Source organism: Neophocaena asiaeorientalis, unplaced genomic scaffold, assembly GCF_003031525.2.
Source record: "Neophocaena asiaeorientalis asiaeorientalis breed wild unplaced genomic scaffold, Neophocaena_asiaeorientalis_V1.1 scaffold314, whole genome shotgun sequence".
NCBI classification, from domain to species: Eukaryota; Metazoa; Chordata; class Mammalia; order Artiodactyla; family Phocoenidae; genus Neophocaena; species Neophocaena asiaeorientalis.
Genome location: NW_020175489.1, coordinates 1,571,158 through 1,587,422, shown reverse-complemented (window position 1 = coordinate 1,587,422; position 16,265 = coordinate 1,571,158). Strand labels below are relative to the sequence as shown.

At 35.1% G+C, this 16,265-nt stretch overlaps 1 protein-coding gene across 1 annotated transcript in view; it reads right to left on the bottom strand.

Moving 5' to 3' along the window:
- DNAJB9 (DnaJ heat shock protein family (Hsp40) member B9) overlaps nt 1-16,265 on the bottom strand; it is a 409,736-nt gene that overhangs the window by 3,901 nt on the left and 389,570 nt on the right. Inside the window, exon 8 of the transcript XR_003006362.1 lies at nt 9,374-9,436. The gene's annotated coding sequence lies outside the window, so the exon portion shown is untranslated. The remainder of the gene's footprint in view (nt 1-9,373; nt 9,437-16,265) is intronic.

Here is a 16,265-nt window from a genome sequence, read left to right as displayed (position 1 = left end):
ATATATATATATATATATATATATATATTTGGCATGTTTCAAAACTCAGGGTTCTGTTTGTTTGGTTGGCTTTTGATGAAAGAATTTCATCAAAAGAACAGAAAACATCAAAAACAGAAAACAAATTATACCAAAAAATCACTGAAAATACTAAAATACATGATACACAAATTAGAAAAAAAAGATTTAAATACTCTGAGGATACACATCTAATTTTCTCACTAATACTACCTGTTGAAATCATTTATTAGTTACTACTTGGCCTAACTTAACTTCCTGCCACTCAGCTAGAATAGAAAACCCATTTTAACTCATCAAATATCTTCTTGATTGCTCAGTGTTTCTTAACCTTGGCTTTTCTACAGAAGCTGTAACCAAGTTTGCATCTAAAGCCATTTCAGGGGCTTTTATTTGAGGGCATTCTTTCAAGCAAGGAAGATTGCCCATTCACTAAGGAAAGAAATCCTTTCATTCAATATTCTCAGAATTTCTTATCATCTGTATATAACTGCTAGCATCTCACTCACGTTGAAAGCACGTCAATATAAGCAGCATAAAACCCCTGTGATTACGTTTTCCCTAGATGAAAAGAAAATCAGAAATCACAGCCACTTCATTACCTACTCTATGTTTCTCCTTTTTTCCCTCCTGATACTTAAAAACAAAAAGCAAAAAACTGATTTCATTTGTTACTTCTACTCTCTAAGCTTAGAAACACAATAACACTTTATTGTCAAAACATAATATTTTAAAATCCCTGATAACAGAAAATAACCTGGTGAAGTGATTTCTTCACCTAGTGACCTGTCTCACAGTGAGAAATTCCCCTGGTGGATCAAGGGTGAGGTACAGCCGTGAAGAGCCCAAAAAGGAGGTGAGGGGATTCAATGTGAACTCCTTGGGGATATCATCTGTCCTATTCGTTCCCTTTTTCCCATAACCTAACACAGTGCCTGACAAATAGTAGAAAGAACACATGTCAGCTGTGTTGCTTTAGTCAAAGAGCTTTACATTCTTCAGTGTTTGACTCTGAAAATGCTGAAAGTGATTAGGTAAATGAAGCCCGAGTTTAAGACAAAGAGAACTTCATTCTCTGTCATTGCTCTTAGTGTGAATTTAAGCATGACATTGTTTTTAGCAGCTCTGTTTTTAAGAAGGCAAATAACCAGATTGTACAAGAGCTGAAATATGCAAATTTTTCACCTGAGCTACTCAAGCAGGTAGCCAGATAATTCATTTTTCACCATCACATACAGGAAGACAAGTGGATTACCAGAAGCAAAACTGCCTCTTCCATCCTGCTATGCCCCGTATACTTAGTGACACAGATTGTGTCTCTCAATGTGTTTATAACCACACAACTATAAATAACATGGTCTCCCTCAGGCATCCTGTGAACAATAAAAAGAAGTTTCCAAGAATAATAATACTAAAAGTCGATGAACTATATTAATACAGTATAAAAACAAAATTGTTACCTGGCAACTTGGTGGTACAGTGTAGAGGTTCAATGAAAATTCTTAACCAGAAGAGATTTTTATATTAACTCTGGAAATCTCCTTTATCTTTCTCTGAACCTGGAACTTTTTTTTTTTTTTTTTTTGGCTGCATTGGGTCTTCGTTGCTGCACACAGGCTTTCTCTAGTTGCAGCGAGTCGGGGCTACTCCTTGTTGCGGTGCGCAGGCTTCTCAATTTGGTGGCTTGTCCCATTGTGGAGCACTGGCTCAAGGCGTGTGGGCTTCAGTAGTTGTGGCATGTGGGCTCAGTAGTTGTGGCTCGCGGGCTCTAGAGCACAGGCTCAGTAGTTGTGGCGCACAGGCTTAGTTGCTCTGCGGCATGTGGGATCTTCCCGGACCAGGGCTCAAACCCATGTCCCCTGAATTGCCAGGCGGATTCTTAACCACTGTGCCCCCAGGGAAGTCCCTGGAACTTTAAATGAATGAAGGCAGTCTTATAGAAATCTTGTGAAAAAAGAGACATAATCTTCCAACTCCAAAGGGGGAAAATTAAATGAAACAAAATTTGTGAATAATGACCTACTGATAATTTTGGCTAACTCTATAGTAATCTCAGCCCCAGAGTAGAGATTTACCAGGTCTAGAGCAATGTTTTGCAAAATGTGTCCACATCACATGCAAAATGCAGATTCCTATATTCCACACAGAATATTTGGCTGTGGGGACAAGGTTCCCAAGTGATTCTTCAATATACTAAAGTTTGAGAACCACTAGTCTAGAGTTTACTGGTTAGTTTCCAGATGGCATTTCAGGATTGCGTAGTGAACTCGGGAATTACACCCACCTGCCATGCATAAATGTAAACTCATTCAAGGAGAATTATCTACATAGCTGCTTGTCTTCATTAGGTTACTTTTATTTTAAAATGACATCAACTCTCTGTTACTCAGTTCATTGTCAAAGTATTTGAACATGTCTTTAAGAAACCACTTAAAAATTCTGTACTTCTGAATCATGCCAAAGAATATAACATTTTATTTTCTGTTATGCTATTCATATAAAAAGTTCAATTATGGAATTTTTGTAGATGTTCAAATGATCTCTTCCCATTTATATTCCAAATTATCCTTGAGTCAAACCAGACTACTAGGCCATAGGTCTCGGATAGCGCAACAGAACTACTTTTACAAAACCACACTTGGATTGCTGTGTAGCATGTTATCAGCAAGCTTCCTCTGAAATATATATTGGGAAGATATGGTTGAGGACTTTGTTCAGTACATCCCTGTATATATCCGTTATGAAGACCCACGGTTTGCCTACCAAGGAAAACAATAGCTCTGCCTTAACCATAAATTATCTTGTATCTCTCTTTGCTTTGGCTGCTTAGACTAGTAAGTATGAAGTATTTAATATCACAAATTTTATGATAAACCGTAATTTTAGCTGATGTCATTTCCCTTTCTTAATTTCTTTTGGGCCTGTTTTCTTCACCTACTTTATCTTGCTTGTCATGCTTTTTGTCTGAGGCTTCTTGAACCATTTTTGGAATAATGGAGGTCATAAATAAAACTTTATTATACTAAATGATCAGAGTTTCATAGTCATAACTATTCAAAATCACACTGGATATAACTCGTATTGTACAAATTTTATCTTTCAACCCTCTATGGAAAATCTCTACTATAGAAATTCAATATTTAACATTACACTTATAATAAGAAACAAATTTTCTAGTCAATAGGACATGACTGAGAATGGCCTGGGCAATCATGGGATATAGTGAATTATCCATTATAGGAAGTAATCAAGCAAAAGCTAAGTGACTATTTAGCAAGAATACTGTAGAAGGGTTTTGATATCAGGTAACACATTGGATATCTTGAGTCTCTTCTACCTCTGAAATCCTTAAATCTATTACTTACAAAAAGTACATCGTTAATATTATCAGAAAAAAAATAAAGTCAGCAAAAGAATTAAAAGAAACACGCATTTCTCAGTCAGGAGTATGCAGAAGAATACAGAGCCAGGAAAAAATTACATTTTTAGGAATAGACTGATAAAAACTTTCTATATTGTATCCTTTTTGTCAACGTTAGCAGGCATGCACTGCTTGTCTGGGTCCCCAGTTTCTAACTCAAATTGTATGAATAACCAAGCTACATTGAAGCCTGAGAGCGATTTAGAGACTTAACTTAAGCATTTGCTTCATATTTCTTCTGATAACACTGTTTTTAAATGTGTAATCTTTAGTGCCAGGAAATCAACTGACTTAAAAAATTGCCAACTCTGCCAATAACCAGTAATATGAATGTAACTCTTCTGCACTGAAGGCGTGAAGAAATTAAATGATCAAACACATTCTGCTAAATCCAGCCCTGAGAGAAGGTTGTTCCTCTGCAGTGAGGTTCTTCTGAAATGAGACATGGAAACAGCAATGAAGGAAAAAGCATCTGAGTAATCGTACAAAGTCTTCTAAGTGGCACTCAGCCCAGAAGACACTTTTGTTCTGTCCAACGGCACAAAAATCTGTGGAGACCCATCTGACCCCAGCATTTCAGGGCATGATGGGGCTCTCTCCACAAGAGAGCCCTTCTTCTGAAAAGCCAAGGTTCGTGTGCATTGGTGATAACTATTAGAAATAAAAATGATCCAAGATATGTTGTTGCTGGATTCTAAAACAGAATTGTAATTATATTATCTTGTAATATAAAGAAAGAAATGTTGCAAATACAGGGATTAAGAACTTTATGTCATTTCTATACTAATTCTGATACTGAATAGGACCAGACCAGATGCGGCACAGAGAGAGATAATTACATTTTAAAATTTTTTTGAGTCTCTCTTTGTGATCTAGAGTAGTGGTCTGCAAACTGCAGTCTGTGAGCCATAGATGCTCTGCCACCTGTTTTTGTAAAAAGAAAAAAATAGTTTTATTGGAACTCAGCCACACCATCCTTTACATCCCGTCCATGGCTGCTTTCACAATGCGACAGCCTCACTGAGTAGTTGCCACAGAGATGACGTAGTTCGTAAAGCCTAAAATATTTTCTATACAACCCTTCAAAGAAAAAGTTTGATGACACCTGATCTAAAGTGTGGTCAAGGTTTTATGAATGTGCTTCCTTTTGAACTACGTTTTTAATAATTCTTTCTGAGAAGTATTTGCAGGAGGAAAGACTCCTTGCTTTTTGTATCCCTGGCAATACCTTAATTTACCCCTCTTCTTTGAGTGACAGTTTTCAGTGTTAAACAGCATTTCCTCATCTTTTTTAAACAGCATTTTTAAATAGCATTTCCTCATCTTCTAGTATTTAGCACTGCTGATGAGAAGTCGACTATGATTATAGTTGCTGTGTAAATAACTTGTTTTTTCCAACCTACTTGCACTTAAAATTTCATTTTTATCCTTGATATTTTCTAGTTCGAGGATAATATTTTGGTGTGGTTTTATTATTATCTATCACGATGCACAATGAGTGTGTGTTTTCATTTCTAGTTTATGGAAATATCTTTCTTTGGAGCACTGATATATCTTTTTAAATTTAATTTTCAATGCTTAATCTATTACTCCATGTTTTTGTTGCAAAAAAAAATGGAGAGATTCAAACCATAAACTTTACTATGCCATTTTGAAAAGATGGAAGAGTGAACATTGAAATTAGAGAGATAATCAGACTGATGAAAGTAGAGGGTCTACAGTTATGACCCAGAAATTTCACTACTAGATTTATACAACAGAAATGCCAAAATATATTTACCAAAAGGCATGTACTGAAACATTCATAGACATACTATTTACAATAGCTCCAAACTAGAAGCTATCTAAATACCCATCAGCAGTAAATAGATAAGTAAATCATGGCAGTGTCACACAGTGGGACATTATTTAGTAATGAGAATGAACAATCTACACCTAGTCATAATAACATGAATAAACTTCACAAGTAAAATGTCAAGAGAAAGAAGACAGACGAATAAAGCACTTTCTATAGAATTCCACTTAGATCAATACTAGAATAAACCTATGGGGTTAGAAGTCAGGACAGCAACTACCTTTGTTACAGGATTAGTGAATGGAAGGGATACTGGCCTTCAGGGATGCTGACAATGTTTCTTGTTCCAGGCACTGATTTCAGAGATGTGTTTACTTTGAGAAAATTCATCAAGTTGTACACCTATATGATACGTTATAAAATATTTTATACTACAATGAAAATTAAAATATATATATATGATAGAGCTTCACCAGTTTAGTGGTTTTTCAAACTCCACTCGTAAACCCTAAGGATCCATGGACCTCAGGGAAAGTTCTTGCTTTCAATTAATTGTACGTTTGGTTTGGTTTTATTTATTTTTTATTTTTTGGCCACTCCTCACAGCTTGCGGGATCTTAGTTCGCCAACCAGGGATTGAACCCAGGCCACAGCAGTGAAAGGGCCAAGTACTAACCACTAGACTGCAAGGAATTCCCTGGTTTGGTTCTATTGTCTCAAAAGGACACCATTTTCCACACTCACAGCTATAGAGTAGGAAGAATTTTATCTCCAGGAGAGCAATCAATTATTATATAGAACTATAAAATTATTTTTAACTCCCTTAATCAATAGAATAGACCTACAAAGAGACTGTAAAATTACATCCACAGAGAACTTCAAAAATTGGATAAAACTTGAAGTACCTGACAAATTCTTTTCTTCATATCCAGAATTGTAGCCCTTGATTCTAAGCCTGGTCATAGCTTCCTTCCATAGGTTTTAACTAGCCTTATAACTAGGCCCTGGTAGAGAAGTAGACGGAATCTCATGATATTGCTTTATCAGTCCAATGCCACCAATCCACTGATCAGAGTTCACTGATAACTTGGTCACTACCTCATTCACAATTACCCTGCTTGGTTTCCTAGCTTTTTAATAGCAAAGTCAATGTCTGTATGTTAGAATTTCTGTCAGTTACCTGTTCCAGCAGATAGCTAGGATCTTGGACTCTGACTGACATTGCTAAGAGTAATGTTGCATTAATCATTCTTCTCACTGATGTGTCTTTTGGTTTTCTAAATCCATTATAGCCTCAGAGACAGAAGTTCCTATTGAATCACTGAATTTGGTCTACATATACTCAAAATGCATCCAACTTTTTCCAATATTCTTAAGCATTCTATTACTGTGCCTGTTTTTCCTACAAGTCTATCTTTTAAAAAGCAAACAAACCATTACAGGAATTGTTATCTCCCCAAGAACTGCCAACCAGTTCTCTTAAGGCTGGGATGTACTATATTATCAGAACTCAAGTGAACATATTCAGTGATATACCCTAAGCATATGGAATCCTTATGGATTATATTCCAAAGTCCAAGAAAGATGTAAAAGCACTATCCATAAACCAGGGATCACCCAAGAAAACAAAACCTTGTATCAGCCAATCTCAGCCTTCCTTAACCAAGAACATTCTGAAGTCTATTGGCTGAATCTTTCTCCTCAAATCTTTGATTCCAAGCCAAGAATCATGTGATGTAATGTGAGTCCAGCTTCTTCTTCATGTCTGGGTTTAAACTGTCTTTTATATTTAGGCTCTAGGCGGTCTCTAGAACATACAGTCACTGGTCATCTATTCCTCATCAAACTCCATATCTGCTTGACATTAGAAGTCTGGCAAATTTTCAATCCTAGTCTGATTTGAGCCCTGGTTTACATAAGAGCCATCCGTTTTGAAAGGTCTCATTCAGGGTAAGAAGTCATAATCACTGCAGACATTCTCATGATCACTGTAGACATAAGTAATTGATTATGACACTCTCACAGAACTTGAATATGGCTTCACAATACAACCCCATAAAGCAATTCAAGTAGCCGCTACTAATTGATTGGAGTTTTTAATGAGAGATAAAATGTTTTGTAAGTCAATCTTAAACCCTATACAAGTTTCAGTTTAATTAACTATAGCCTACTTTAACTCAAAAACACAGGGAAATGTTTGGCTTATACAGAAATCAGTAAATTAATAAGATATATAGACAGATTTTCCTTTTTTCTCTCTAACCTTCCACATTTCTAATTCCTCACATGACCCTAGTTCTTATCACATATACATCCTTTAACATCTATTTTACTAATTTATTAAGCTTCCATAGTTTATGATTTGCTTTCTTGACTGTTTGGCCTCCTGTTGCATTTGGTGGGACCATGAGGGTATTAGTATTCTAGGAGATAGGAGATGAAGCCTACCTGGTCAGTTATCTTCTGAAGACATTTGGCTATATTGGCATCTGACAGCATATCATTAGTGATCCATTCCATCTGGTATTTTTATTTTAATCATTATACTTCCTACATTTTTTGGTAACTTTCTGGCTCACTGCTATCTGCTCTCTCTATACACTGATTTCTGCTAATACGATACTTAAAAAATGAAAACGACTATGCCTATTGACAGAAATAAACTTAATAGAAGAAACAGAATATCCACACAAGTCCACACCTCCCTACTTATTTTTCAAATTAATAAACAATTACTCATGTCCTTTCATCTTCACTTCTCTTTTACAAGGCCACTTAATAGAATGTACTGTAATATTATTTCTCATTTTTTATATTCCATAAACTTAATTATTAATACTTTACTAGCCATAAATATTTTACTTGCACTATTTTCCTTCTCAACAAAATTCCTTTCCCATCACTGGTTTAGGTATTCAGCAGATAGTTCCTGAATTAAGTAATTGCCTGAGGGTAATTCCAAATCTTATCATAGAAAAAGTAATTCTCTTAGATTAAAAAATTAAGTGGAATTCTGTTCTAAAAACCAAAACGTAAAGCAAAACAGGATACCAGCAGGAAATTCATTCTTTGAATATACTAATCTCTACCTGTGATTTTACACTCTCCTTTGGGATTTTATACTCTCCCTTCTGGGACCCAGTAAAGGTGACAGTGAGGAAGCAGTACATAATAGAAGTACATAATGTACATAATAGCAGTACATAATGAAGGAAGAGTTTCCTTCATTTTCCTCTCATCACCTAACAGGCTTAAATGGGTCAGAAGGAAATAAAGATCCTCCATAAAAGCTGGCAGTGAACACAAGCACCATTCAAGCACTGCAGTGTCCAGAAACTATCTCCAACAAGGTAGAATGGGTTCTGGAAGGGGCTTTGGCTTCTCCCACCTACAAACTAGTACTCTGAAATACAAATTAAAACTAAGAAGTCTTAACTTCCAATATAGAGCCTGTCACTCAAAGACAATGCTGATAGCCTTTAGGAGACTGAACTAATCTCATGCCAAGATAGAAGAATGAATTTCTAAGTAACTTGTAAAGTAAAATGCAAAACATAACTTTAAGGGACCCAGAATGATGTCCTTTATTAATTTGCCATATGAACTCAGAATGTGTCATGAAATTCTGCAATACGGTTCTCCAGAATGAGCTTTGCTTTTGCAGGCCCAGAATAATTTTCAGTGCAAAGCCACTGATAAAACTAAAGTATGTATTTCTTAAAGTTTTGGGCATCACAGATAGACTTTCCAATTATCTTTTAGTTTCAAATACATTGGTAAATTTCCCTGTAGCTCAGCTGAGTCTAATCATATAATTATGTTCCATTTAATTAAAAATGAGTAGCTAAAAATGTTTGGATTAAAAAAAACAGTAAGCCTCAGATGGCAAAAGTTTTCTCAAATATTCCAAACAAGACTTCCGATGTCATTATTCTCTGGATCATAGACCTTGGACCAAAGATTATACAAAATGTTGAGATGAAGTAACAAGATGCAAAGAGAAATTGAGTGTAACTTATTAAGTACAGCTTAGTGGTTAGAAACATAAAATTTAGTGTTCAATTTTCAGCCTTAACAACAAACTAAATAGCATTTCTAAGACTCGGTATTTGCAAAATGTAAATAATAATGGTACCTACCTCTGTTGGGTACTAGGTCTCCAACTAGGTATCCTTCTAGTGGGCCTTTCTCCTCTGTAGATACTGAAATATGAAAACACATTCTGGAATTGGGAGGGTTTTTTTAGCCTTGTTGCCCAATACAGCATTGAACAGACATAGTGAGAGTGGGTGTATTTATTCTCAATCTTAGGGGGAAAGTATTCATTATTTCATCAGTCAGTATAATGTTAACGCTAGGTTTGTTGCAAATACCCTTTGTCATAGTAAGAAAATTTTTTTCTACTCCTAATTTGCTAGGACATTTTATCATAAAGGGATATTGACTTTTGTCAAAAGCATTGTCTGAATTTTATTAAGATGCCAGTTTATCTGCTTTTTTCTATTAATATAAAAACTAAAATTGTTTTTGGATTTGTTTTAATTTACATAGAGCAAAAGTCACATTTTTTGGTGTAAAGTTCAGTAAGTTTTTACATGTGCATGTATTCTCATAACTACAACCAGAGTAGGATACAGAAATATTCCTATATCCCAAAGAATTATCTCACTCATTTCATTTGTATTCACAACATATTCCCAATCAAACTCCTGGAAACCACTCATCTGTTCTGTCCTCCTATATTATCGCCTTTTCCAAAATGCCAAATGAATGAAATTATGTGGTATATAACATTTTAATATTGGGTTCCTTAATTTAGCACAATGAATTTGTGATTCATCCATGCTGCTGTACATAGCAATAGTTTGTTCTTTTTCAATTATTTAGTATTCCATTAGATTGACTTAGTTTTGCATAATAAATTAACCTTAATTTCTTGAGATAAAACTGAATTTGTCATAGTATAAATTCGTTATCTTTTGTTATATATTGCTAGATTGATTTGATATTCTTAGTTAACAAATGTTGTGTCTTTGTTTATAAGGTATATTGCTCTCTAAATTTCCTTTCTTATAATGGCATTGCTAAGTTTGATATCACTAATATCTTTTTTTATTTTATTTATTTATTTTTGGCTGCGTTGGGTCTTCCTTGCTGCACGTGAGCTTTCTCTAGTTGCGGCAAGTGGGAGCTACCCTTTGTTGCGGTGCACAGGCTTCTTACTGTGGTGGCTTCTCTTGTTGCGGAGCACAGGCTCTAGATGCGCGGGCTTCAGTAGGTGTGGCACACAGGCTCAGCAGTTGTGGCTCGCGGGCTCTAGAGCACAGGCTCAGGAGTTGTGGCACACGGGCTTAGTTGCTCCGCGGCATGTGGGATCTTCCCGGACCAGGGCTCAAACCCTGGTCCCCTGCATTGGCAGGCAGGTTCTTAACTACTGTGCCACCAGGGAAGCCCCCAGATGTTGGTTTTTAAATGTCACTTCCAACTAAAAGATATGAGGTTTGGGACTGGGAAAGTAAAAGGTGAGCCCGAAACATTTTGTTGCATCAGAAATCAAAGATGTGTTCATATACTAAAAGGGATACATTAAAAGGGTACAGAGATTACCTGAAAGGACTTTCCTGGTGATATTCAGGACAAATTAAAAATAATAATCATAATGGCTTATAATACATTGACCAAAAAAATGAATCAATACAACCAGAAAGATACTTTTTAAGAAAGACAAGAGGCTATGTGTGAGAGAGAGAACTTCCTTACAGAATAAAAGAAATGGACAAATTCACCATTTTGCAATTAACAATATAATAAATAATTTTTTTAATTTTATGAACAAATATTAAAAGCAGAACTAGGAAAGAAACAGTCATATTTGGAGACTTCAACACCTATATCTCATAAATTGATAAAACAAGTAGAAAAAAGTCAGTAAAGAGATAAAAGATATGAACAACACTGTCAATCAACTTGACTAATTGCAAATTATAGAACACAATAGCAAACAATACACATCTATTTCAAGTGCACAAGGAATATTCACAAAGATACCATATGCTCAACCAGAAGGTAAGTCTTCATTAATTATGAAATGATATTAAATTATCTTCATTTGCAATGATATACCCAAAAAACCCTCAAATATTTGCATATTAAATAATCACTTCTAAATAACATGTGGATCAAAAAATGTATTACAGCAGAAACTAGAAAATATTTTGAACTCAATAATAATTAAAATACAACATATCTAAATTTGTGGAGCACAGAAAGAGTACTGATTAAAGGGAAACATATAACTTTAAATGCTTATATGCTTGTATTAAAAAAGGAAGGTGTAAATAGAACTAAACTTTCATTTAAGAAAATGAAAACAAACGAAAATGAATAAATTAAGTGCAAAGGATGTAGAATGAAGAAATGATAAAGATAAGAACTGAAATACAAATAGATATTAAATATTTCCAGCTGACACCCCCCTTCAAATTGGCTGGAATTTCTATCTTCTCATTCATTCATTTGTTCACACAACCTACATTTATTTTGCAACACTCTGACCTTGGCACTGAGTGAGATGCTTTGGAAAAGCAGTGATTACAGTTCCTTCCCTCATTGTACATAGGAAAATAATTATTCAAATAATTAAATCTTTGCTTTTGATCAATTCTATATGAGAACATCAGGATGCAGTGAGATTTTAAAAGGAGGACTGAAGCATCTCTGAAAGATTACAGATTACACAGAAAAAAAAAGAGCACACAGGTAACCCAAAATGCTCAGTTGAATTCATCTCGTACTGCTCAAAGGTTATAGAATTTTAGCTGGAGTGACATGACCATACAGAGCAAGAACTACAACAGAGTTTCTTGAGACTTGCTCCATTTCTTGCTCCCTCCACTTAAGTCCTTAGTGGTGGTGTGTGATAGTCATTATTGCTGGACATGAATATTCTGGTCCTGTTTCTTTGGGGCACGTGGTAAGATTGTAATTCTGGGGAAAATATAAGTGTGTAATTCACTATGTGCTCTTCCCCCTACCCTGATGGTTATGGAAATTAAGATGAAGCCTCTGTCAGCCTTAGCCCCTAACAGAGAGGATGTAAGACTGAGCTAACTCACAGGGGACATGTGGCATAAGCAAGAAATAAATCTTTGTTGTCAATGAGATAATGGGAATGTATCTTAGTGCAACATAATCTAGCCTACCCTGACTACTACACATTTACATCAGCAAACTACATTAACCTGCCAGAGAAAATGGACATTCAGCTGTTAAGTGACACTGCACCATTTCTCTGCCTCAAATCATCCAGAATTCCTTAAAGCACATTTCTACACAGATTCTTAATCTGCTCTGTTCTGGTCAGGGACAATGGCAAAGGAGGCCATTAAAGCTCCCCTAAGAAACTAAATACCATTCTAATGTGTTAGGAAATTCACTTATTTTACCATGAAAAGAACAATTTCCCTTTATACCTATGCACAATCCCCTATATAGTAAAAGTTTAATAAATAACTGTTAGTGTTTTTTTTTTTTAAGAAATAGTCATGCCCTGTACTGTTAGTGTTTTATTAGATCATCTCTGTTAGCTCATAGGAAGTAATTAAGATGAAGCATAACGATAAGTTAAGAATGTGACATACCATTTTTTTTCAAAGAGCCAAAAATATAAGTAACAGAATACTAAACAGTGGTCAATGGGCTTAAGTAATTAACCACATCAGTAATTAAATAGGCTTAGTGAGGTGAAACTAATGACTAAATTTCAGAATCTATTATATCAAAATGGAGGATAATTCTTGTTTATGTGGTGTTACTCTGGTATCACTGAAATAATTTAACTCTCTAATGACCTTTTCATTTAGGTTTGATTAATTCTATATCATGGCATTAGCTCATGCAGTGAGCCTTACTGCCATGGTAGATTTTATAATTACCTAGCAGAATCAAGGCCTGTAAACACTCAGAACTGCAATAGAAAATGTCATCACCTGGAAGTGCTTTGGCATTGGGAGACAGATACAGGGCAAAATTATCTATTATCCATACCTCAATCTAATACTGAGGTATCAGAGGGTATTAAAATGTACTTACATTCTCCAATAACTTTAAATTAGCCAAGGTTATAAGTAACAATACTCTAATGCAAACAACTTGATTGCTTTTCAAAGAAATAATTTGTTTTCCTTTCTTTTCACTTATGCATTTTGGCTGCTTTTCCAGATCCTCTGGTCACACATTACCCTCAGGGATGCTCTAGGCTGATAAAAACGTGGGCATACAGAGCTGCCAAACACTTTAAGAAACCATCAATCTATTACTGTAAAAGATGAACAGTGCTTAAATTTACAGAAAAGATGTTGGAGACTTGCAAAGAAGCCCAGAACAGGAAAATATCTAGAAATTTATAACAGAAAGTATTTCCAAAAGAAAATGAAGTGCATATTCTGTTTTTCAGGTAGTATATGGAAAAGTTAATTTTCAAGGAGCCTGAGTCAGACTCGAAATAGTAAAGCTCTGCAAGCAAAATGCTATCTTAAATGTCTAGCTCTTAAGTAAATAATTAGGTAATATTTTAACACCTTAAGTTTACAAATTATTTTCACATTTGATCCTCACAACAATTCTGAGGAGGAATGAATAGCGTCATTCTCCTTTCATGGAAGAGGATGCTGAGGCCAGAATGTAGCACAAGTGACAACTGAGGTCTTTAACTAGTAAATGTCAGTGTCAGAGTGGTGTCAGTACAAAAGCCCAGGCCCTGGCCAGAATATACCTGAGACCCCAACCCAACTATATTCTCTAACAGCTATGTGACATTGGTACTATTTCCAAACTCTTCTGGGCCTCATTTTCCATAGCTACAAATGTGGATAATACCTACTTCAAGGAATTGTTACAGAATTAAATAAGGGAATAAGAGAAAATTTTAATAATTATCAGTAGTATGCTGACAAATAAACAACAGGCTCTCTGAAGAAAAAAGTACGTATATAAGTTTATTATAAATGTTATTGACATGAATGTGTAGCACACAATTAGCAATTAATGGTAAAATACACAATACTTATTATTGTAAATTCTACATAACCAATTGGTTCTACCAATGCTTCCACTGATATTTTCCAAACTCTTGTAGTGATAGACAAATTATGGCTTCAATTCAACCAGGATTTGGCAAAAAGAGTCAGATCCCAATCTACCATCTCTTTTCCCAATAAGTGCCTCATCATTAAATCTGATATGCGACATCAAAGCTGGTTGATACTTTTGTTTACTATAACAAGTTAGGAGGAAAGTGAAACAACTAAGATGTGTGTCAGAATCTTATTTGCTCATGAATGACGTGCATCACATCTTTGCTGAATCAGATAATAGTTTTCAAAAGATAAATATTTCCTTAATTTTATATTCTTCATAATGTAACTGCATGACACACTTTCCATTTTAATTTTCATCATTAACATTTCTCAACATTAGACAATCAACAAAACAATAAATCAATACCTGATTTGTAGCATTTGCCAGCCATGGGTAATTTGAGCTGCCAATATGATGTCACTGAATACAGAGCTGAAAAGATATGTCTAGTAGTGCACTGTTATACAGGATTTCCGCCACAGATACAATAGGTATGGATAACCTCGAGAACATAATAGTAAAATGAAAAATAATTTGGAAGTGATTGAGCTTTGAGTGTTTTAATTTTGCTTTTAATTTTTAGCTAAGTGAAGGTTTATACAATTTAATTTTTAATAATGGATGTTTCTAACAACTGCTCTGAAAAATTCTTGAAAATTTAACAATGAGCTCTTTCAGGTGAGCCAGTACTAGCTGGCTACAGCACAACACTGGAACCCACTGCATATTATGCTCAGTGAATATATATTTTCTTCCCTTTTTTTTCTTTTGTCTTCTTAGCTTTCTACCCATTCTCCTTTTATCAATCAAAGATGCCATCCAGCTCAATTCAGCATTGCTTTTGGGGGAAGAAAAGTTTAAAACTTCCTCTTAATTTTTTTCTTGTTATTATTCTCTATCTCTACGATTGACCCAGCCTGTGTCTTTAAAGAGAAAAAGGCCAAAATGAGGAGAGAGGATTTTTGATGTCCAGATCAGCACCAATTTCCTGAGCTATGTGCTGCCTTTCTGTCTGTCTGAGCAGGAGTTCCAGCGGCCTCATCTTTGGAGGTAGGTCATAAAACCCAGTAAGGAGACACATGATAAAAGATTTAGGCCTCTCTTATTAACACATAACTGTTAGAAAGTAATGGCAAATTAGGAAACATTAACAATAGATGATACTTAACTATAAATGCCTTGACAAGTGTGAGTTTGAACTTTTATTCTTAATGTGTTCCAGGGTTTAAAATGCGCTTTTAGAGTTACAATAAAACCTGGGGTGGTTTTTTTTTGTAGTTTCAATATCAATTCAATTCTCATCTGCAGTCTCATCCTTAGGTCTTTAAAATAAGAGCATTTGGAAAAAAGTAAATCACAGAGAAGGGCAATCTCGATATGCAATAAGCAACAAAGATAAAAACGGATGGGTAATCCTTAAGTGGAAAAGCATCATTGTAAGAAATGCTCAAAGAGGATTTCTTTCACTCATAAATAGGTCATATTCATGGGGATTTGCACCAACATAAGCACTCTAAAAAGATTGTATATAATCCCTTCTTGGAACTGACATTTAGAATCAAGTCCTCTACCCAACTCTTAGGCCTCCAAAGATATAAAAAGTGGTCACATTTTCTACCAACAAGTGGAAACTCATTTCTGATTTGTGTATCTGTCTGTTGAGGCAGTAGGTACTTGTGACTGATATAAGTGGAGTAAAGTAGCTCTGTAACCTTGGTCTTTGAACTTCTGATTTCAATTCAATCCAATCAAATAGAGCAGAAACTCATCAGCAATATAGCACCAAAATTTCATTCTATGTAATATGTATAATATATTACAGTGGTATTATATATCTTATTTTCTTTAAAATGTACCCAGAGATATGAAATTTGTATAGGGCCTAGCCCTATA